General features: G+C 36.6%; 1 protein-coding gene and 1 pseudogene across 1 annotated transcript in view; both read left to right on the top strand.

Annotated features, from left to right (window-relative positions):
- Nucleotides 1-24,490, top strand: part of CASK (calcium/calmodulin dependent serine protein kinase) — a 441,363-nt gene that overhangs the window by 53,114 nt on the left and 363,759 nt on the right.
- LOC114504741 lies at nucleotides 1,126-2,355 on the top strand (annotated as a pseudogene).

The raw sequence follows: 24,490 nt of genomic DNA, 5'->3' as shown, positions 1-24,490 counted from the left end.
TCACAGAAATAGTTGAATTTGGTCACAAATTAGAGGAAAAAATGAAGGCTATGAGAAATGAAATAAAGGAAAATATACAGGGAACCAACAGTGATGGGAAGGAAACCAGGACTCAAATCATCAGTGTGGACCAGAAGGAAGAAGTAAGCATTCAACCAGAACAGAATGAAGAAACAAATTCAAAAAAATGAGGAGAGGCTTAGGAACTTCCAGGACATCTTTAAACATTCCAGCATCTAAATCATAGGGGTATCAGAAAGAAAAGAGGAAGAGCAAGAAGTTGAAAACTTATTTGAACAAATAATGAAGGAGAACTTCCCCAATCTGACAAAGGAAATAGACTTCCAGGAAGTCCAGGAAGCTCAGAGAGTCCCAAAGAAGTTGGACCCAAGGAGGAACACACCAAGGCACATCATAATGACATTACCAAAGATTAAAGTTAAGGAGAGAAACTGCAAAGCAGCAAGAGGAAAGGAGACAGTTACCTACAAAGGAGTTCTGATAAGACTATCAGCTGATTTTTCAAAAGAAACCTTGCAGGCAAGAAGGGGCTGGAAAGAAGTATTCGAAGTCACAAAAGGCAAGGACCTACAACCAAGACTACTCTATCCAGCAAGTCTATCATTTAGAATGCAAGAGCAGATAAAGTGCTTCCCAGATAAGGTCAAGTTAAAGGAGTTCATCATCACCAAGCCCTTATTATATGAAATGTTGAAGGGACTTATCTAAGAAAAAGAAGATAAAAAATATGAACAGTAAAATGACAACTCACAGTTATTAACAACCAAACCTAAAACAAAAACAAACTAAGCAAACAACTAGAACAGGAACAGAATCACAAAAATGGAGACCACATGGAGGGTTATGAGTGGGGGAGTAGGTGGAGAGAGAGAGGGGGAGAAGTTACAGAGAATAAGTAGCATAAATGGTAGGTGGAAGATAGATAGGGAGCTTAAGAATAATATGGGAAATGTAGAAGCCAAAGAACTTATATATATGAGCCATGCACATGAACTAAAGGCGGGTAATGCAAGTGGGGGGCTGCACAGGGTGGAGGGGAGTAAAGGGGTAGGAAATGGGACAACTAATAGCATAATCAATAAAATATATTTATAAAATAAAATAAATATTTTATTCCAAAAAAAAAGATGCAGGGTTCCCTCACTGGTCATGTGACTTTCAGTTCCTTCAGAAATCCAGATTATTTTCTAAAGCTTCTGGGCAAAGTTTAATTATCATTGATAGATGCTCTTGAAGAAGTAGGTAGGTGGGTGTGTTTTAGAGTGGGAGTGTTTTTTTAATTGCTCTTGCCATTTAGTGTACAACTGATGAAAGTCTGGAAACATTTATAAGTAAATACCCTATAGTTTGCCACTGTAGTTAGTTTGAGTAGATGGAACACTTCAAATTATATAAGGTGTATGTAGTCCAATACAGACCACGGCATTCTCATGGCTGCTGCTTCCCTTTTGTCCACATTGGCCACCTGGCTGCTTAGGCTCACACAGAACTGCCACTCCTGCCATCATCCCCCCACTTATCAGCACTTCAAATGAAGTTGTTATTTTTTTAGGGAAAATTGGCCAGCAGATCAAGTAGGAAGTGCAGCAGAAAGTGGAAGAGTGGGTGGCAGCAAATAGCCAATGGCCACATCTGAGCATGGTTCTGGTTGGTGAGAATCCTGCAAATTATTCCTATGCCCTCAATAAAACCAGGGTCACTGCAGATGTGAGAATCAAAAGTGTGAAATTTGTGAAACCAGCTTCAATTTCAGAGAAAGAACTATTGAATTTAATCAGTAAACTAAATGATAATGATAATGAAAATGACTTCCTTGTTCAGCTGCCTCTTCCAGAGTACAGGAAGTAAAGAGTACATGAGAGAAGGAACTGCAGTGCTGTTTCTCCAGACAAGGATGTTGATGGCTTTCATGTAATTAATGTGAGGAGAATGTATATGGCCTAGTATTCCATATTACTACCACATGAAATGAAATTTCACCTACCAATGAAATGTTCCATTTCACTACCACATGGATTGAGTGAAAAATAGTTAAGCAAACTGGCATTCCAACCCTAGGGAATAATGTGGTAGCTGGAAGGTCAAAAAATGTTACAGAGATACTATTCACGGGGTGCATGAACACCCTGGAGGTGATGCCACTATTACAGTATCTCATCAATACACTCTAAAAAAGCAGCTGACAAAAACATACAGTTCTTGCAGATATTGTGGTTTCTACTGCAGGCATTCCAAATCTGATCACAGCAGATAGGGTCAAGGTAGGAGCAGATTTCAAAGTCCCATCACTGCCAAGCCCAAGAGGGTTGGAGATGTAGATTTTGAAGGAGTCCAGAAGAAAGCTGCTCACATTAATTCAGCCCCTGGGGGTGCTGGTCTCATGACAGCAGCAATACTAATGAAGAATACCAGTATTGTTGCCAAAAAGGTTCTGAGGCTTGAAGAGTGGGAAGTACTGAAATCTAAGGAACTTAGAATGGCAACTAATTAACTATTGGTATTTTCTGTGTCACAAACAGTACCCCAAGCCAGTTTAAGGGGCAAAACAGGCCAATAAAATGCAATATTTTTATTTATTCTATTAACGTGGTTTTAAATGATGCTTTGTATTTATGGAAGACTAAAATGGGTGGGCAATTGTGCACATGATTTTGCAGTACCTCACCAGGGAGCATACTAGTATCATGCTGGGTCATGGTATCTAGCCGTAAGAAGTTACTTACCTAGTGATTACTCTGTGGGACATTGTCACATTGGGAATGGCTGCCTAACTTTGTCAGACCACTTCAGTTACGATTTGGCTTTTCTAGGATTGCATTTCCCAAGTGCTGTTCCAATAAGTCTTGGTACTTACTTTAGGTTCTGAACGTTTTGAGTCCAGCTGGTCAAACCAAAGGAAAAAGGTTGCTAGAGAAAATTAGGAAAAAGGTAAAAGGGAGAAATGATGATAATTGAGTAGAAAAAATTTTAACTTAATTTTATACACATTGACTAATAACCAGAAGAAAAGCTACATGTTAATAGTGTCCTAAGCTGTCATTTTACACCTTAGTCAATGGGGAAATGTCTAGGGTTGTTTCATGTAGTATTAGCCCTTGTTTTACGTGTGTTACTGTTCATGAGGTCTCCCCATTTTAGTTTTCTAAGATTGAAAGGTGTCTTTAAATAAATAACTTGTATGTATTGTCATAATTGATTTTTCCTATATCCTTAAATGTCATTGTTAAATTTTTGTACTGCTGGGGTTGTGTGTATGGTTTCTTTGGCCAATCTTGAAACCTATTTTTGAAAACCAAAACTTGGACTTGATGATCACTGGGGCAGTTCGTATAAGTGTGCAACTTCCTTTTCCACCAAAAATTGTCAGCAGCTGCCTGCTTTTCTCTGATGCAGCTGTTGGCTTTCCCCAATAGGTTTTTGAGAGCTTGAGTTAATACTGAACTTAATCAGACTTCCTGATTAAAGAATTTTTGTTTGGACAAAAAAAAAAGATGTATATAATTACAGTTGACCCCTGCATAATGCAGGTGTTGGTGCACCAACTTCCATGGAATAAAAAATTGGCATATAACCCTGATTGGTGTAGCTCAGTGGGTTGGGCACTATCTCGAAAACCAAAAGGTTGCCAGTTCAAGTCCTGGTCAGGGCACATGCCTAGGTTGTGGGCCAGGTCCTGGTTGAGTGTACACGAGAGGCAACCAATCAATGTTTCTCTTGTACATCAAGGTTCTTCTCCCTTAAAATAAATTCTTTAAAAAATCTTTTTTCTTTTAATAAAATTTTTTATTGTAGTTTCCCCATTACCATTTATCCCCCTTATACCCCCTCCCCCCACAATCACCACACTGTTGTCCATGTCCCTGTGTCCCTTTTTCCGTTTTGCTCAATTCCCCCATTCCCTAACTACCCCTACCCCTAGCTACCAACCTGCTCTCTATCTATGAGTCTGTTTCTATTTTGCTTGTTAATTCAGTTTGTTCATTAGATTCTCTGTATTAGTGAAACCATATGGTATTTGTCTTTCTCTGCCTGGCTTATTCCACATAGCATAATATTATCCAGGTCCATCCATACTGTTGCAAAGGGTAATTTTTTCTGTTTTATGGCTGAGTAGTATTCCATTATGTAAATGTCCCACAGTTGTTCTAGCCACTTATCTACTGATGGACACTTGGGCTGCTTCCATATCTTGGTGATTGTAAATAACACTGCAGTGAACATAAGGGCACTTATGTTCTCTTGAATTAGTGTTTTGGGTTTTTAAAAAATTGGCATAAAACTTTGACTCCCCCAAAACTTAACTCCTAATGGCCTACTGTTGACTGGAAAACTGATAACATAATCAGTCAGTACACACATATTTTGTATGTTATATGTATTATATACTGTATTCATACAATAAAATAATCTGGAGAAAAAAGATTAATGAAATCATAAGAGAAGTATGTTCACAATATTTGTTGAAAACAGTCTGTGTATCAGTGGACCCATGCAGTTCAAACCCACATTGTTCAACAGTCAGTTATACATTTTATATCAAATTCCCAAAATTCCATGCTTGATATTAAAGTTAACAAATTGCTATCCCAATTGTTTAGCATAGCTCATCAAACCCTGCTGCCTTCAGGTTAGCAGGAAACCTATATAATCACTTCAGGTTGCCACCAAATCTATATTATCACTTTAACATAAAGGCTGTTCCCCAAAACCATAGGGAGAACATTCATCTTAAGAATATTTGTTCTTTGGAGTAGCAGTAGCATGTGCGTAGTCTATCTACAGTGTATCACAATCTTGTTCTTTGAAAATTCTTTGAGTTTCTGTAATAAACATGTTTTATATCAGAACCTGTGTTTTGCTTTTTATCTTTAAATTGCCTTAAACTGTCAAATGTTGAATAAAAATGATCTGACAGAATTTACTCTTTTACTCTGTAGCATCTATTGTCTTCATACATTGTAATACATTTTTCCCCTAAGAATCAATTGTACATTTAGTTGTTAGCAGTGCTTTGTGTTGAAAGTTTATTTGATGGGTCCTGAGTTGAATTCAGTTCTATATATACATGTATACTACAGGTCTTTGATGAGGCTATAGGATAACTTCTCCCAAAATTTGCCTCAAAGAATATTGGTTCCATTTTTTTAAGATTGTTTGCTAAGAAGTTTAGGGAAGGCTTAGTCTTAATGAAATCTAACAAGTCTCTTTTCCATAGGACCTTTCAGAGCCTTAGATTTGCTAATATGCATTGAAATTTTTAAAGATAGGGATATTATAGCATATTTCCTAAATTTACTTCTAGAAACTTTTAGTAGTAGAATATGATTCAGGGATAGTGAGCTTCAGAACACTCCTTGGGAAATGTGATAGGAATATTAAAAATATGAGCAACCATGTGTTATATGAATTAAAAATGTATTTGGTATTCTTGAGCCACGATGATTGTTTGGAAGGAAAAGAAATGGAGAAGCATATGAAGTAATGAACACTGCTGCACTTTAAGTGACAGAGTTCAGGTTTTATCTGTCACCAGCACCTCCTGTGTTTGTGTGTTCTTGGGTGTGTGTTTTGAGGTATCTGGGAGGTGGTGGTTGTCTCTTCTGCAGACCTAGAGTCTTCATCTATGAAATGAGGGAGTGGATCAAGTGGGTTGTTACCACTTGATTCTGGAGTCATCTCTACATCTGACATTTTTTATTCTAGATTAGCCTGCCTTTAATAAAACTGTACAGAAGCCTGGATTTTAGGTACTTGTCGGGCAGTTGCTTTGCAAAAAAAAAAAAAAAAAAAATTCTTCACTGTAGAGAAATCACCTTTTCAAGCTGAGTTTTATCAGTTTTCCCCTCAAATTCATTTAGATGTAACTCACATATGACTGAGTTTTCAGAAGTGTAGCATGTAACATGTATAAGAAATTACACCTGTATCTATAGGCATTTTACCCGTGTTTTTCAGACCATAAGACGCACCTAGGTTTTAGAAGAGGAAAATAGGAAAAAAGATTTTGAAGCAAAAAATGTAGTAAAGTATTTAATAACATAAATAACATTATTTCACCAATGTAAATGTAAACAGAACTCAACAGCAGCATTAACAACCATAATTCCTCTCAAATTTTGAGGAGGTGCGTCCTATAGTCCAAAAATACTGTACTTCCTGACTCTCAGGAGCCTTTTGCCTTTGTGTGATTGATGTGATTAGTGATATTAATAAAAACGTTAGTCCTTCCTGATGGACACTTCTCCAAAGAGGACATACAATTCCACTTTTGGATATATATCTGAAGAAACCCAAAACACCAATTTGAAAAGTTATATGCACCCAAATGTTCATTGCAGCATTATTTACAATAGCCAAGATATGGAAGCACCCAAGTGCCCACCAATAGACAAGTGGATAAAAAGGTAGTGGTACATATACATAATGTAATATTCCTTGGTCATAAAAAAAGAATGAAATCTGACCATTTGTGACAACATGGATGGCCCTAGAGGATATTATGCTAAGTAAAATAAGTCAGTCAGAAAAAGAAAAATACCACCCTGGCTGGTGTGGCTCATTGGATTGAGCACCAACCTGTGAACCAAAGGATCACCGTTTCGATTCCCAGTAGTCTAGGGCACATGCCTGGGTTGCAGACCAGGTCCCCAGTAGGGAGCACATGAGAGGCAACTACACATTAATGTTTCTCTTCCTCTCTTTCTTCCTCTCTTTCTCCCTCCCTTCCCCTCTCTCTAAAAAAAAAATAAAATATTTTTAAAAAGTAAAAGAAAAATACCATATGATTTCACTTATATGTGGAATCTAATGAACAAAGTAAATGAGCAAACAAAACAGAGACAGACTTGTAGATATAGAGAACAAACTGACAGTTGCCAGATAGAAGGGGATTTGAGGGACAGGGTGGAAAAGGTGAAGGGATTAAGAAGTACTAATTGGTAATTACAAAGTAGTCACTGGGATGTAAAGTACAGCATAGGAATATAGTCGATCATATTGTAATAACTATATATGGTGCCAGGTGATTGCTAGAATTATCAAGGGAATCATTTTGTAAATTATATAATTGTTTATTCTGCTGAAACTAATAGTAAATAATATTGAATGTAAAATGAAGTCAGTCCTTTAAAACTCAAGCATCATAATGTACTTATTTCACTTAAAACATGTACTCATTAATTTTTAAAAACATATGCTCATGCCTAATGAAAGTACATTGTGAGACATATTTTTTGTTCCTTCCCACTTCTTATTATTTAAAATTCTGGTAATTGTGTATAACATTAAATTTGTCATTTGCACCATTTTAAGTGGATGATAAAGTAGCTCTAGTTATATTCACACTGTTGTACTACCAGCTATGTTTAAGATGTAACCTTTTTGGTGAGTAAATTTTTGTTGTGACTGAAGTTGGTTGTATTTTACAGCATTTTACACTGGGACACCTTTGTGCTAAATTAAAATGATATCATTACTCAATGCAGATATTGTAGGAAGGGAGAGAAACTCATGGTAAGGAATGGTTAAATGATTTCTTAAGAGCCTAGTATTTCAGATCTGAATTACTAAATCTTTTGGGTAGATGTTAAATTTTGATCTGATTGGTCAGAGTTAAAATCATCAGGTAACTATTGGACACCTGCCTTTGTTAGTCACAGGTATTCTACGCCTATAGTATCCATTTATAAAGATTTTTAAAAATTTATTTCCTTTTAGAGAGGGGGAGAGGGAGGGAGAAAGAGAGGAAGAAAAACATCAATGTATGAGAGAAAACTCTCACACAACCACTACTGGGAACTCAGTCTGCAACCCAGGCATGTGTCCTGACTGGGAATTGAACTGGTGACCTTTTAGTTCGCAGGCCAGCTCTCAGTCCACTGAGCCACACTAGCCAGGGTTATAAGTATCCTTTTAAGGTAATGAGTATTTCATACAAAGGAAGCATGGAGATGTATCTAATATTTATTAGCAGACCCTCTCCCTCTGGACTTTGGTCTTTCTGATGATCTCAGTTTACTACTATAGGTTTTACTATTGCTAATAATGTCTATTTGATAATAGGGCTAGAATCTGGTAGCTTCCCTCAGGAAAAAAACCTTTCCTCCACTCTGGAAATGCTGTGTCTTATGAATATTCTCCTCACTCCTGATTGTTAACCATCAGTCTTTGATTAAATGAAGAGATTTGTCCCCACAAAAAGAGATTTGAGACCAGTCTAATTCCCATACCTGAGGGAAGCACCAGAAAGTTGGAACTAACAGTGATGAATTTAGAACTAGAACACACATGTTCCAGTCTTCACTCAGAGAAGATGATTGTCCTGTGGTGGTAGATGAAACAGAGAGGGATTTTTTTTTCTCCTAAAGTCAGAATTTAGAGCTTGGCAGAATGGAAGTATTTATCTACTTTTAACAACCTCTATTAAAAATGAGGAAACAGAAGCTTTTTATTTTGATGAAATCAAAAAACTATGGTACATTTACACAATGGAATACTACACAGCAGAAAGGAGGAGCTCCTACCCTGTGTGACAGCATGGATAGAACTGGAAAGCATTATGCTAAGTGAAGTAAATCAGGCAATGAAAGACAAATACCATATGATCTCACCTATAAGTGGAACCTAATCAACAAAACAAACAAGTGAGCACAATATAACCAGAGACATTGAAATTAAGAACAAACTGACAGTAACCAGAAGGGAGGTGGGAGGGGATAGTGGGGGGAAAGGTGGAGGGTTTTCAGGGACATCTGTAAAGGACACATGGACAAAACCAAAGGTGGGTAGGATCAAGGGTGGGAGGTGGGGATGGCTGGGGTAGGGGTGGTGATGAGGGGAAAATGGAGACAACTGTACTTGAAAAACAATAAAAAACTCTCAGAGATACAATTTAGAAATGTGGGATGATGTTACAAAAATGGTTAATTATGTTAACGACTAATTTACTCAAGGAAAATAAAATTTAAAAAATGAGGAAACAAGCACAGATTGACTGTGACTCAAAAGTGTATAACCTATCAGTTGCAAAACCAGAACTGGATACCCATATTATCTTGACTTTTGCTCTAGTGTCATATATAAGAGAGTATGACTCTATGTTTGCCTCTAATTTATTTGCCTACAATATACTTGGTAAAATTGTCACTGCCATGTATTTATAGGATTACTCCAGAATAAATATTTCAGATGTTTTTAGTGTCACTTAATAGTGTAATCATTCAGCAAGAAGAAAACTTAACAGCGCTTACTTCAATATACAGTGTTAACTTCACTTTTATAAGCTTGAAAGTTGTTTTTAAACTAAACTTTGAGAGATGCTTTCTACAATATACAATTTTTTTCTCATGTAAGTGCTTACTATATACCTCTTAGAATGAAAGTCCAAGTACTACAGATGGTAAATAAAACACATAAGACAACTGAAGTCTACAAAATTTCCTGGTAAATACAAGTGAGATTTTGCTTTTATATAGGGGATAAAGATTGGGTAACTTCAACAGGGAACAGTGGGTGTTTGTCTGATACTAGTGTGAGGCAGGGATAACATAGTAATTAAGAAAGTCATGTACTCTAGATCTGCAAGTTTTGGATTTGAATTCTGATTGAACCAGTTACTGGCTCTGGAGCTATATATCTCAGTTTCCTCATCTGTAAAATGGGAATAAAGATGCTGCCTATCTTCTAGAGTAGTTATGAGAATTAGTTAATAATACCAAAAAGTCTTAGGAAAAAGGACTGGCATGTAGCGAATGCTCATACATATAATACCAATAATTTTATTGTTGTTGATGTTGTTCCTGTTGAAAGACTATGGTAAATGTGACACGTGAGTGGGTAATCCTTGTATGCTTCTTTGATAACTGCAGGACCTTTGACCTGTGGAAACTTTTGGCTACTTGGATATAAATACAAATATTTTCATAAGACTTAAACTAGTATTAATTAATTTTATGTTGAGAAAGTATTTCTCAGCCCAAATGGTTCCACTAAGTCAGCTTAATTCCTTGATCAATTTTTTGTACCATAGTTAAAACATTTGCATTTTTACTGTTTCCAAATTTATTTTCCTGAAAGTATTTTTATTGGGATTAATTATATCTGTGTAAACCCTAAAACCAGGCTCTTTTAAATATCAAATTTTATTGATTATAGCTCTACCATTGTAAATTTTCTTTTGTACTGGAATTGTAACACTTTGTCTTTAGCACTGTACTAACCAATATGGTTTTTGAAAGGAAGCATTATTATGCCTTCCTGATTATTATGCTTCATTTCACATGCATTCTTGTTTCCTTAGCATTCCTCTCCACCAACTTCTACCCCACTCTTTCATATTGCTGTTAACACTGCTTTCTTTAAAACATCTCGATAATTCTAGAATCAAAGAGCATAAGCAGAAGTAGAGTGTAGCTCATTAAGTGACTAGGAGTGAAGGTGTCCCTATAGTGATGTGTCTGATAATGAAAGTAGCATGGCTGAGGATTGGAGTAAACCAAAATGTTCTGTATGAGGAAGAAGAGAAGGAATAAGGCTAAGTGGTTTTGAAATTCTCTAAAGCAGAGCTTTTCAACTAGAATGCCACAAAAATTTTTAAAACATGCAATACCTGACTGTTTAGTCAGGGGCACTGACCTCTTTTCCTCCTTAGATTGTCATTTCCAATACAACAATAGCCTTCCAGTGTGAATGAATCAAAATTATACCTATTTTTTTCAGGTTGGCAAAGAATATATTTTTGGTACTACACAATTTTAATAATTAGTTTATGTGTGCCATGAGATGAAAAAGGTTGAAAATCACTGTTCTGAAGGAACTGAGTTTCTAACAGGACAAGGCCATACTGTTTTAGTTAGTACACTAAACTAGTTTACTTTTCTTTAGTAAAGAAAACTCACTGAAAAGCCAAAAAGAATTAGTATGATGGTTTTCAAATGTGCATTGTTTCTGATCAGTTCTACTCTAGACAATGATATAAGTATAGAATTTCACTTTTTAATGAACACATATTAAAACTATTTTCTTGCTTAGCAGTGACTTTCCTGACTTAGGGTAAGAATTTCTCTGAGATTTTAGATAAAGCAAAAAACAAAACAGTTACTCTAATAGTTTCAGCATTGTGCATAGTAGTTGATCGTTTATTTAATGTTTTATTAAGATTGGAAAACAATAATCATTGCATATTTGAATCAAGTACTAATCTAACCCAGTAAACATCTGTTACCATTCCTGCTCTCTCTGTTTTGTGAAAGGCAACATTATGGCAAAGCTGAGAATGCCTCAAGCAATGATTGAAATAGTAGCCTTTGCTAATTAGCAAAGGTCACCACTGGTCACCACAACCATCTTTATTTTTTGATCACTCATACATTTTGTGTATTAGAGTTAAGGTTTAAGCTGAGCGATGTCTTTCAAAAAGAATTATTAGTGTTGATCAATTGTGTATTACCTTTAGTACATTTTTAGCCTAATGTGATTTCCTTAATTGGTATTGAGATCCATTATCTGTTCAAGAAATGAAAGCAGCAGCTGTATAGTACTTTGGATTGTTTGTATTACAGATCAACTAATTATTTGTGGTAAATCAGAAGTATAAATGAAGCTCAAAAATCCATTCTCTGATATGGAAGTAACAAACTACAATCTCATTAAGAACAGTAACTCTGCATTTGTGTACTGTGGAAATACCAGAATTTTTCACAAATGGAATGGTAATGTCCTTTTTAATGTGTTCCCTAGAAAAAGGATTGTGGTCCATCATTTTGTCAACTGCTAAACTCCATTGTGCAGCACTTTAAGTGTTATTTACTAATTTACAGCCAAAGTAAAAGTACAACTGAGCAGTGGCACTCACTTCTCCTCCTCTGTTACATCTGGCTCTGTGAAAGTTGTTTGAGGAAACCCTAACTGCCTACAGCCCTACATGAATTGTATACCAGATGTACTGTTTTAAAGTCTTGGTTCTTAGTGTGCATTTTACACCTTTTATTTCGGTATTAGCCTTTTGTTTGGTGCACTTAATGTTAAGTGGTATAAATGTCTTTCTAGGTAACATAATTGGATTCTTATTTTTTCACAATGAAGAAAACAAGGTCAGCATCAACTTTGCAGTTTCTTAGGCTGTTTTTTGAGTGAGATCAGAGTTGGGTCAAGGTCAAAAACATTTCTTCATTTAGGTAGTATTCAAATGGCATTGTTTCAGTCCTTCTGTTTGTTATTGCTTCTCACAAAAGTACTTTTGTGTAAGCTTTTCACTTCTTTTACTCTTCAACTATGAAGTATTTGCTCATATGATGGTATGGAAAGAAATAAGGAATGAGCCCATGACCTCAGCCAGTGTTTCTAGATGAGTTCCATACAGTGGATTTGAACTTTTGCTATGTTCAGTCCACATGTACTGAACATTTGGACTGCAACAACATTTGTCATCATCAGCAAATCTGCCCAACCTTGAGTCCTGTGGATTCTGGCTTCATCCCTGGTTTGCTCTGCAAATGCCCATCTTCTCTTGCAGAGGTAAGTGGCCTACAGAGTCCTTTATGAACTCCTGGAGCAGCTGCCACTAAGAGCGTTCCTTCTGGAGTTTCTCTGTAGGCTGCTTGTGTTGTCTGTGATTACTAGTAGCCAACACAGAGGAAGAGAGAGTCACTGGCCAGTACCAGGTGAGGAGAGGGGATCTGGAATGGGAAGAGAGTCAATTCTAAAGGACATCTTTCTTGAATCCCTCACTTTAGCCCAGGACCAGCTCTGGCTCTGGCATGAAAAGGATTAGCAAAAACTTCTTCCAACCACTAAGTTCACTTTAGTAATGATTGTGCTTTGGCAGCTAGTTCCTGGCTGCTAGGGAGATTGGGAGCTACTGAGCTTGATGTCATTGTGTTATGGCCTGACTGTCATAGCCCTAAAGAAGGGTGCCAACCAGGTCCAACATAACCAAGAATTCTTAGTTGTTTCCTTCACAAAAATGTATCAGAATTCCTTTTGTTGTACAGGGGAAGGGAAGTATCTGTTGGGTTGTGAGATGGTGATAGTTCACCTACTTTATACCAAGTGGGATAAAAGTGGTAAATAGGAAAAGTAGCCCACAGTCAGTCACAATTTTTATGAGAATTAAATCCATTTCTGTTAAGAGCTATTCTTCACATTTTGTTAGCTTTTCCTTAGGAAATACTTGTGGGGATTTTTACTTATTTTATTTGGAAATTATAAGATTTCTTCACTCTGTGACATACCTTCAGAAATAACGAATCTTTGTAAAAATTGCCAAAGCACTAGGAATGGGAAAAATTAATGATACTCATGGTGTTAATTTTGTCCAAATATGTAAATGCAGTTTGTGTGGCAAGTAGAAAATTTTAGCTATTAAGTACTTATTTTTATTTTTACATGAATATTGATTCAAGTAAGTCACTTATTTTTAAAAGTTACTTATTAAAGTCTAATAACTATGAAATGGACAGTACATGTGGACTGAACATAGCAACTTACTTCCAAAGACTAGAGTATGAAAGTAAATACCTTTACATTGAAGAAACCTGATAAACACTACACCAAGGTCAACATCAGCACTGATAAGTCATGTTGACAGTATTTATCTTTGACATGATGTGATAAAAATAATCCTTTACCTCTGTGGTATTCCTACCCCAAAACACTTAAATCCATCCTAATCATGGGGAAAACATAAGATAAATTCCATTCAAGAAAATTCTATAAATCACCTGAACAGTACTCTTCAAAACTGTCAAGATCATTGCCCTGACTGGTGTGGCTCAGTGGGTTCATTGGGCATTGTTCTGCAAACCAAAGGGTTGAGGGTTCAGTTCCCAGTTAGGGCATATACCTAGGTTGCGGGCCGGGTCCCTGGTTGGGGAGTGTGCAAAAGGCAACCGATTGATATTTTTCATTTAAATAAATATTTCTCTTCCCTCCTTTCTCCTCTCTCTCAAAATAAAGAAATAAAATCTTTTAAAAAACTCCGTGGAGGTCATCAAAAACAAAGTAAGTCTGAGAAACTGTCACAGCCAAGAAGAGCATTAAGGAAAACTGACTAAATGTCATGTGGTATCCTGGAACAGAAAAAAGACATTTAGGTTAAAAACTAAGGAAATCTGAATAAAGAATGGATTTTAGTTAATGCTGATAAGTCAGTATTTGTTCATTAATTGTAACAAATGGACCATTCTAAAGCAAGATGTTAATGATAGGAGAACTGGGTACAAGATATATGGGAACTCTATGTGTTATCTTGGTAATTTTTCTGAAAATCCAAAACTTGTAAAAAATAAAGTTTTGAGGTTTCTTTTTAGATTTCATTTATTTATTTTTAAAGAGGGGAAAAAAGAAGGAGAAAAGGGAGAGAAACATCAATGTGCAAGAGATACACCAATTGGTTGTCTCTTGCATGTCCCCAACTGGGAACCCAGCCGCAACCCAGGCATGTGCCCTGACTGGGAATTGAACCAGCGATCCTTCAGTTCACAGGCTGGCATTCAATCCACTGAGCAACACCACCCAGGGCAAAAAATAAAGTTTTTTTTAAAAGACCAGTACCATAAGAGGTATTCTGGCTTTCTATTTAGAATTATCTCTTGGTGATGAGGTGAATAAAATATTTAAGAAAAGCTAGAGGAGCATAGATAGTGGCATTTCATGAGATCTAGACTCTGATAATCCTGGTAATGCGGTATCATTTCATTGACAAGTACAATTCCTTATTTTAAGTAAAATCAACATGCTAGAATTTACCAGTAACAGAATATGCTAAATAACTGGGTAAGAAACCCAGTCATTTAGCATAGTGAAACCTCCACTCTGAACATGTTATGTGATAGAGATCAACACTTGGGAACATCTAAATGAAGATTGGACAACCTAATTCTGTGAAGTTCCAGAGAGTAAATCTTTTAGTCTTTGTAGGCCACACAGTGTCCATTATAGCCACTTAGTTCTACTGTTGTAGCAAAAAAAAAAAAAGTCCTCATAGACAATATGTAAATGAATGCATGTGGTTGTATTCTAATAAAGCTATCTTTACTGAAATAGGTGGCAGTCTGGATTTGCCCTGTGCCCTGTAGTTTGCTGAACCCTGATCTAAGTGATCTTCTTGTCCAGTTCTATTAGGTGCACAATAATTTCTCCTTTAAGAATTTATAAAGGAATGCAGTCTGAGCAAGATAGAGTACTATTGCTTTCAAGGTGAGTAGAAATGGCAGCAACATAAAGATAGATGTATGTGGGTTATTCTGCCTTTGGTAGCTCCAAGGGTAGTGTGTGTGTGAGAGAGAGAGACAGAGAGACAGAGAGGGAGAGGAGAGGAGGAGAGGAGAGGAGAAGGGGAAAGATCTGAATCTGAATTCAAGGTAGTTCATTAACCACATTCTTTTTATGTTTAGTCTGATTATGGTCTTTTTTCTTTTTGTTGGTTTGTTCTTAAATGAGTTTTACTATGACAAAGTATTCAAAATCCTTCAGGGAAACCCTTTACCACTTCTATTTCAGTTCAAATTTCTAACCATGGCTTAAAGTAATATTTCCTAAAGTGTGTGACAGGTGTTTTGATAGGCTGTATAATTTTAGGTGGTACCCAAACAAATCATTATGTAAAAGTAATGAACAGAAAGAATTCTCTATAGTCTTGATTATTCTAATAACTGAAAAAGTCAAAGCTTGATTTTAGGGTTCCAGCCAAGATGGAGGCATAGGAAGAAATGCTTTGTTTTCTCACACAACCAAAAGAAGGATAACAACCAATTTAAAAACAATAAACAACCAGAAGTGCCAGAAAATTAAACTGCATGAAACTCCGACAACCAAAGAGTTAAAGAAACATTCACCCAGACTGGTAGGAGAGGCAGAGATGGGCAGCCAGGATGCATGGCAAGGCGGTGGACTGTGAGGACAAGGTAGGGCTGGCTGAATGGGAAACTAAAGACTCAAAACCTCTAGCTGTAAAATACTCTGGGGATTGTGATGGTGGGAGAAACTCCCAGTCTTACGGGAGAGTTCATTGGAAAGTGGGGCTAGAGTGGATCAAGCAAGAGGCATTGTTCCCTCTCTGACCCCTCCCCCACAGACAGCACCACAGTGCAGCAAAGAGGGTTGCCACACCCTGGCAAATACCTAATGCTCTTCCCCCTTAAAACATAACAAACATGTGCACTGAGACAAAAAAAATATGGCCCAAAGGAAAGAATAGATCAAAACTCCAGAAAAAGAGCTAAGTGACAAGGAGATAGCCAACCTATCTGATGCAGAGTTCAAAACACTGGTAATCGGGATGTTCACAGAATTGATTGAGCTCGCTTGCAAAATGAAGGAAGAAATGAAGGCTACCCAAAGTGAAATAAAGCAAAATATATAGGGAACCAACAGTGAAGGGAAGGAAACCGGGACTCAAATCAACGATTTAGAACAACATGAAGACATAAACATCCAACCAGAACAGAATGAAGAAACAAGAATTCAGAAAAATGAGGAGAGGCTTAGGAACCTATGGGACAACTTTAAGTGCTCCAACATATAAATCATCGGGGTGCCAGAAGGAGAAGAGGAAGAGCAAGAAATTTAAAACCTATTTGACCAAATCATGAAGGAAAATTTTCCCAATCTGGCGAAGGAAATAGGCTTCTGGGAAGTCCAGGAAGCCCAGAGAGTCCCAAAGAAATTGGACCCAAGGAGGAACACACCAAGGCACATCATAATTACATTAACAAAGATTAAAATTAAGGAGATAATCTTCAAAGCAGCAAGAGGAAAGGAGACAGTTACCTACAAAGGAGTTCTGATAAGACTATCAGCTGATTTCTCAAAAGAAATCTTGAAGGCAAGAAAGGCCTGGAAAGAAATATTTGAAGTCATGAGAGGCAAGGACCTGCATCCAAGATTACTCTTTCCAGCAGAGCTATCATTTAGAATGGAAGGGGAGATAAAGTGCTTCTCAGATAAGGTCAAGTTAAAGGAGTTCATGATTATCAAACCCTTATTATATGAAATGCTAAAGGGGCTTATCTAAGAAATAGAAGATCAAAAACTGTGAACATAAAATGACAGCAAACTCATAAATATCAACAACTGAACCCAAAAAGCAAAAACTAAGCAAACAACTAGAAGAAGAGAATCACAGAAATGGAGATCACATGGAGGGATTATCAGTGGGGAGGCAAAGAATTGGAGAGGGGAAAGGTACAGGGAACAAGAAGCATCATTGGTAGGCATAAAATATACAGGGCAAGGAGGTTAGGAATAGTATAAGAAACAGAGAAGTCAAAGAATTTATATGTACAACCCATGGACATGAAGTAAGGAGGGAGGGGGAATACTGGAAGATGGGAGGTGGTGCAGGGCAGAGGTAGTATAAAGGGGAGGAAAATGTTAGGAAAACTGTAATAACATTTTCAATACAATATACCAAAAAAGCTTGGTTTTATTATAACATTAACAGCTAACATAACCTCTTTTTTTCTCCCAGCAAGAGTAGTCTTTAAGCTCATGGCATTGGAAGGAAAGCAAGAGTACATACCTAGAACTTGATAGTGCTTTTGTTTTAGTTCTATTTATTTTTAAGATCACCATCTATTTATGGCAAGTGTACTATGATACTGTTTTCTGTTAGTGGAAGTGGTATAATAAATAAATGTATTTAAGTAAAGAGGGCTGATTTAAAGGTGATTCCCTAAAGAAAGAGATTCTGATTGTGAGAGAGATTTGATGCAGAGGAGACTCTCCTTCTCCATGGCTCTCTTGAAGATGGAAGGGGCTTCCTGGCAAGGAATTCAGGTGGGCTCTGGAAGCTATGAGCCTAGCTAACAGCTAGGAAGGTAGTGGACCTTTAGTCCTGCAATCACAAGGAACTGAAGTCTTCCAAAAACCTGAATGAGCTTGGAAGTGGATCCTTTCCCAGAGCCTCTAGATAAGAGCCCAGCCCTACTGACACCTTGATTTCAGCCTGTGAAACCCTAGGCAGAGAATTTGGCTGCGCCATTTGGATTCCTGACCTACAGAAGCTGATATGACATGTGGGTATTGTTTTAAGCTGCTAAATGTGTGATAATTTGTTATGCAACAATAAATAATATAGCCAATTGCCTTTATTCTTATTTTCTTCAATTAGAGAACATGTTTCTTCCTCTAATACCACTTCTCCCCCTAAAACAAAAAAAGACTCAGTTCAGTAGTAGTCTGATTATAGGTTTGCAGGGTAATCCATGTGTAGTGACAGGCAGATCTCTTTTCTCTGGGTGTAGCATGGCTGGCTTGACAGAATTAGGCATTGCATAAGAATTTCTCAAAACTACCATGCCTGGAGAAGTTAGTTCAACTTTTCTCTTGCCTATATGTGAAAATTTTGTTTGGAGCATACAATACAAGAGGCAAAATCAAGACATTTCAATTTAGAGAGAGGGGATGAGATAGGAAAACAGAGTATTGCCTACAGATTAGGAAAAGCTAATACTTCTTGGACATGGTCAGGATAACAAGAAGAAAGAAAAGAACCATTAAAAACTAAAGCAAGGTGAGAGGAAGACCACAACAGTGACAGGTGTACTTGTTGAAAGTTACTAGGCTGGCTTCACACTCTAGTCTGTAAACCATGTTCTCTGGGTGTTATTTGTAGTTTTCATAAAATTTCCTCTGTGAATCTTCAGTTAGTCAAATGCTTGTTGACCATCTTTAATGTGTCTAATTGCACCTGTTAACCATTTGCTAAGTCTTTACCTTCTACATTTTCCTTATTCTTGGTGATAATGGTTGGCACAAGATACAGCATGGAGAGTGGAAAGCTCATAGACCTTACAGACAGGCAAATTTTATGTTAGAATTCCAGCTTAGCAATGTATTAACTGTGTGGGCCACTGGGTAAGGTTTTAAAGTTAATGCTTTTATTTGTAAAATGGGAATAACAGTGTCTTTCTTCTGGAGTTATTGAGAAAATAGCATGAGACCTTTTGGAAAGCACTTAGTAGAATGTTCGGCAAACAATAGATATCCAGTAAATAGTAGCAGTGCTACTCTTGTGATCATCAGGCAAGTCCAGGATGAAAGAAACTCTTTCAGAAGCACTCATATGGTATTTGTCTTTCACTGCCTGGTTTATTTCACTTAGCATAATGCTTTCCAGTTCCATCCATGGAACCTAATCAACAAAACAAACAAGCAAGAAAAATATAACCAGAGACATTGAAATAAAGAACAAACTGACAGTAACCAGAGGGGACAGTTGGGGGTGCATAATGAGGGAAAGAATGGGATCGGTCATCAAGGAACATTTATAAGGGACCCATGGACAAAGACAAAGGGGGGAAGGATTGGGGGTGGGTCAGGGGAAAGTGGTGGCAGGAAAATGGAGACAACTGTACTTGAACAATAAAAAAACACACATTTTTTTTTAAAAGAAGCCCTCAAAGAAATGGATGGGTGACAATTGTGGGAAAAATATAATGCATTGAAAATAATGGTCCCCACCATGGTAGATCCAGAGCTGAGGCTAGAGGTATGTGCTTTTAGGTCAGCTATAGAGAGGGAAGGAATCTTTGCTCAGAGAATACCTTCCTAATGAGGCCCACCCTAACTACCCTGTCTAATACTAAAACATGTCCCAAACCCACCTTAGTAGTTCCAAATCCTTAAAATTATTCTTTTTTTCTATAGACTTATCCCCTTTTAATACACTTTGTAATTTACTTACTGATTGTTGCTTGTATATTTTTACTGATCCTGGCATACAATAGTAATAATATATTGGAATTGAAATCTCTTAGTTTGTATTTTGCTTGTCCTGCCTGTTCTATTTAATTTTTCATTTTCTTCCTTTGTTATGTAATTATTTTTATCACTCCATTTCCTCCCCCACTTAGTTTAGAATTTAGACACTGTGTCTTAATTTTTTTAATGGTTATCCTTAAAACAACAACATATGTTATGCACTTAAAAGCAGGCAATGCAAGGATCTTAGGACATTTCAACTTTATCCCTTCTTTATTTATGTTAATGTTTGTCATACATTTTAATTCTCTTTATATTTGTAATCCCAGAGGATTTTATTATTGTTGTTTTACATGATCAGTATTTATATAGATTTACCTACATATTTATATCTTACTTTGCTCTCCCTTCTTTGCTGCCTTTCAGACCTATCTGGGCTATTTTTCTCCTCTTACAGTATCCCTTACATCCCTAAATGAATTTAGTGTGAATCTCCTTTGACATACTCTATCAGTTTGTGTTTGTCTTTAGTTTGCTTTTATTACTGAAGTCCCTGGGTATAGAATTGTTTGAATGGTACTTTATTTCATCTCATTGAATACATCATTATTCCACTGTTTTCTGGTTTCTATTGTCATGTGTCAAACTGTCTTTTCTTTGAAGATAATCTGTCCTTTTTTTTACCTCTGGTTATTTGAAGATTTTTCTTTTTGTCTTTGCTTTTCTATAATATATCTAGGTATAATTGCTCTTTATTTATCCTGCTGTGATTCACTAGAAATCTTGAATTCATGGACAGACATGTGTGATGAAAATTCTATGAAAGCATTCCATGAAAACTTCTCAGCCATTTCCTCAAATATTGTTTCTAGTTCATCCTCTCTCTTCTCTCCTTCTGGGACCCTAGTTAATATACATCAGATCTCTTCATCATTTCATCTAAGCCTTTTACCTTGTCTTCTATGTTTTATTTTTGTTTTTCTCCATGCTATATTTTGGATAATTTCTTCTGATATTCCTCTTTACATATTTCTTCAGTTCTCAGTTGCTCTCAAATCCATCCATTGAGTTTTGAATTTTGACTATTGTATTTTTTGTTTCAATATATCATGCCTTGGTCTTTTTCTTTTGTCTCTTACTCATATTCTTCCTCATACTAAAATGACTATCTTTTTGAAGACTAGATTTGCCTGCTAGATTTTTGGGGGAAAGCTTATAGCCAGGACAGCACCTAATTCAACTGTAAGAGTTGAGATTCCATGGACGACCAGATACGAGGTAGCCAGGCTCCAAGTCCATGCAAGGTTAGGTTTGCTTTTGGTTCACCTCCACTCTAAGCACATAACCTTTCAGAAGAAACCAGAACAAAGTGGGGATTGTTTTTTTTTTTTTTTTAGGTAGATTACAAACCTTCTCTTAACTCACCTATTTCCTATGAGACCCTTTCCATCCTATTAAGATAGCTGTTTCCCAGGGGTGGAGAATTGCCTTATAGGCAGAAGTAGCTGTGGATGGCTGAACTTCCTACTCTGGCTCCCCTTGTTCTCCTAGTCTTTAGCTGGCAAAATTTAACTGCTTTATAAGACATTTATACTTTCAAGAAGATGAGGTGTGTGTCCAGATTTTATTTTCTTTTTCAGTAGGAAAGTTGGTCCAGGGTACCTATTTCACTATTATTGGAAACAGAAGTCTCCCTGGTTCTTTCCTGTTTCTTAGTTTTTACAGTGAAATAGTACCCTAATATTATGGGAGACAGTTTATATTTTTTAGGGGAGAAGTAATAAAGAGGTACTTGTCCAAAACAGATCACCCTCTGAAGAAGTCTCCTCTTATGCATCTGTGCCAGGCTCAGCCCTGTGTGCCTTCTGTTTTCTCCTCCCAAGCCTTTGAAGTAACTGTTATCTCCATTTCATAGTTTAAATAAGTGGGCCCAAAGAGATCGAATAACTGGCCAAATGTTGTCATAATTAGTAATGGGCAGATCCAGGACTTAGCCCCAAGTCTTTTGAATTCTCATGCCTGTGCTGTTTATGCTGTGATGGCTTTGATTCAAAGAGGAAAAGTTAAAATCTGTCAAGGGTTAATGTGCCTTCTCCTAAAGGGACTTTATCATATGTAAGGAATATTTACAGCTGAGGGTGTTGGTACTTCAGGTTGCTTGGCCATGCCAAAAGGAGGTTGTAAGTTCAATATGAAATGTTAATGTGCAAATATTTTTAGTTAGTAGAATAATATTTTTCCTTTAAAAATTTTAGTGCTCACTCACTGGAGCTGCCTAAAAAATTCATGTGTTAAAAACATCTTTGTTCTTATATATGATCTCAACCCATCTGTTTTGTATGCATGCTAGATATTCTTCATGCTTCATTCTTTAGTTCTTTTTCCTACTGGATGCTAAAAAGTGAAGGATTTAGGGACAAAATTGAAACAACTGTACTTGAACAACAATAAAAAAAATAAAGGATTTGGTTAAAGGACATGTATTTATTTTTTATGAATTGATGAATAGTTATTGGCTAAATGTTTGTAATTTTATCTCATCCTATATCTGTTTACTGATTTAAGTTTGTGCTTAAAATTGTTAGTCTTCAATCCAGCATTAATTAGGAACTGTGAAGTTTCTTTGTCTTCTGAGTCTTGAGTTTATTTACTTGTAATTTCACCAAAAAAAAGTGATCATATGGATAAAGTAGTTTTTTCCATGTAGTTATATCTTGTGGTGGTAAACTATTATAATGATTGAAGCTTATATTCAATCTTGCCAGATTATACAAACTGAAATTTGTTTTAGTAAACTGTTTAAACATTCGAATAAAGATTGAATTAATTTTGAGCCAGCTGTTGTTACGTCTGATTTTATGAACTTTTAGATTGAAAAGCTTTCTTAATTTTAGCAGCTATGTTTGGTTCTCTGCCATTGCAAAAATACTATTTTTGTAAAATACCTCCAGTTTACAAGGCCTGCTTTAAATCATTAGAACCAAGTATTTCAGAACAGATGTTAGTACATGTTAAAAGTAGAAAAGTATGCTATTTTTAAAAAAGTAAAAAAAGCAAAAAAAAAGCTTTTTGAGTTTTAATTATGGTAGCATTAGAAAGGTTTTTAATTGGCAATCAGCTTCTCGCATAAAACAAAAGAATTTATTTTTGGAGAAGTATTCAGAAAAATAATTACATGTTACAATTTTTACCACGTTTGTCTACCTTTCAGTAATTGACATTGACAAATTAAATTTTGGAGGTGGGGTGGGGGAACGTAGTGGCAGGAAAATGGAAACAACTGTACTTGAACAATTAAAAATTATTTTTAAAAATTAAAATTTTTATTTCTGTTAGATATGTGAAAATCTCCCCCAAGATATTAAAGAGATATACAAAGATAAAACTCATGTTTGGGCATCCAAAAATATACTCTTGTTCCTCTTCAGGTCATATAAATCTTTCACCTTTTACTAAAAATGGATTTATCTGTCCATTGTCCATCCAGAAAGCATTTACTGAGGCTTTAGTAGCATAATGTCAGACATAGTTCTACATATTAGACATAGAAGATGGATAGAGAAAATCCCTGCCTTCAAAAAATTAGTAGACCAATAGGTCATTTGTTAAAAGCTGACCTTCAGTTATGCATAACCTTATTTATGTAGATTACTATTCCCCCTAACTTTCTTCACTTTCTGTAACATGTAAGACCAAATAATGAGATTGTTATTTAAACACCATTTGCCAACCAATGTGCCATGACTGAAATATGCTAAATAGACTGTGGTATCTTAGATCTTCTTTTAGACTCAGGAAGGCTATAAAAGTTGGTGAGTGTGTGGGTATGTATGTACATGCATGTGTGCATGCATGCATGTGGGACAATAAAAAGGTGCCCCTATTCTAGTATGCTTTGACAAGTTTGGTATTCTTCAAATCCCAAAAGATTGAGAAACATCAATTGTTTGAGACCCTAAAATTCTGAACTAGGAATTACGGAAGACTATTTATGGGTCTAATGAGTTTAATGGCTACTATGTTTAATTGGATATATCAGACATAAAAAAACTGTAGATTGTCCCCTGATTTTGAATAGAATGAACTCCTAACATTGGCCAGAATAAGAGAGGTTGAAAATGCACAGGCTCCCATTTCTAGAACTTACTTTTCCCTGCCCCTCCCCTATAACTACAACTAAATGCTCTGGAGATTATTCAACTGACAATGATAAAAAGGCTCTGAATATTGGAAAGAAGGCTAGGAACCTCAGCACTTGAGGAATTGTGGTGAGTTCACTGGGTTTTCTTTCCCTTCCATTTACTCCTAGTCTTAGGTGCCAGAGACACCTACTACTAGAACCACCAAAGGGCCTACAAAACAAACAAACAAACAAACAAAAAAACACCTGCTTTCTCTTGCCAAAGGACCAGGAAAGGGGAAGCCCAACAGAGATCTAGCTAGGCTCCACACTTGGGGCCTGGTGTGCAGTCTGGACTGCCCACAATCCAACAGGAGCAGCAAAGCCCCTGGCCATCCCAGCCCCAGCTCCACAACTGGGGCAATGGCAGATAGTCTGATCTGCCAACAGCAGTAAAGCCCTGACCATTTCAGCTTCCATGACACAACCCAAGACCCAGTTGTTTGGTCTGCCAGCAGCAGCAACAAGAGCAAAGGTCAGGCTATACCAACCTCTGCTCCACAACCAACCCTGGTGGGTGGTCTAATCTGTAAGCAGTGGTGGTGATGGCATCTGTGGCGGCAGCAGCAATGTGTCTCTATGTGCTCC

Source organism: Phyllostomus discolor, chromosome X (genome assembly GCF_004126475.2).
Source record: "Phyllostomus discolor isolate MPI-MPIP mPhyDis1 chromosome X, mPhyDis1.pri.v3, whole genome shotgun sequence".
Lineage (NCBI taxonomy): Eukaryota > Metazoa > Chordata > Mammalia > Chiroptera > Phyllostomidae > Phyllostomus > Phyllostomus discolor.
This window is presented reverse-complemented; position numbering and strand designations above follow the sequence as displayed.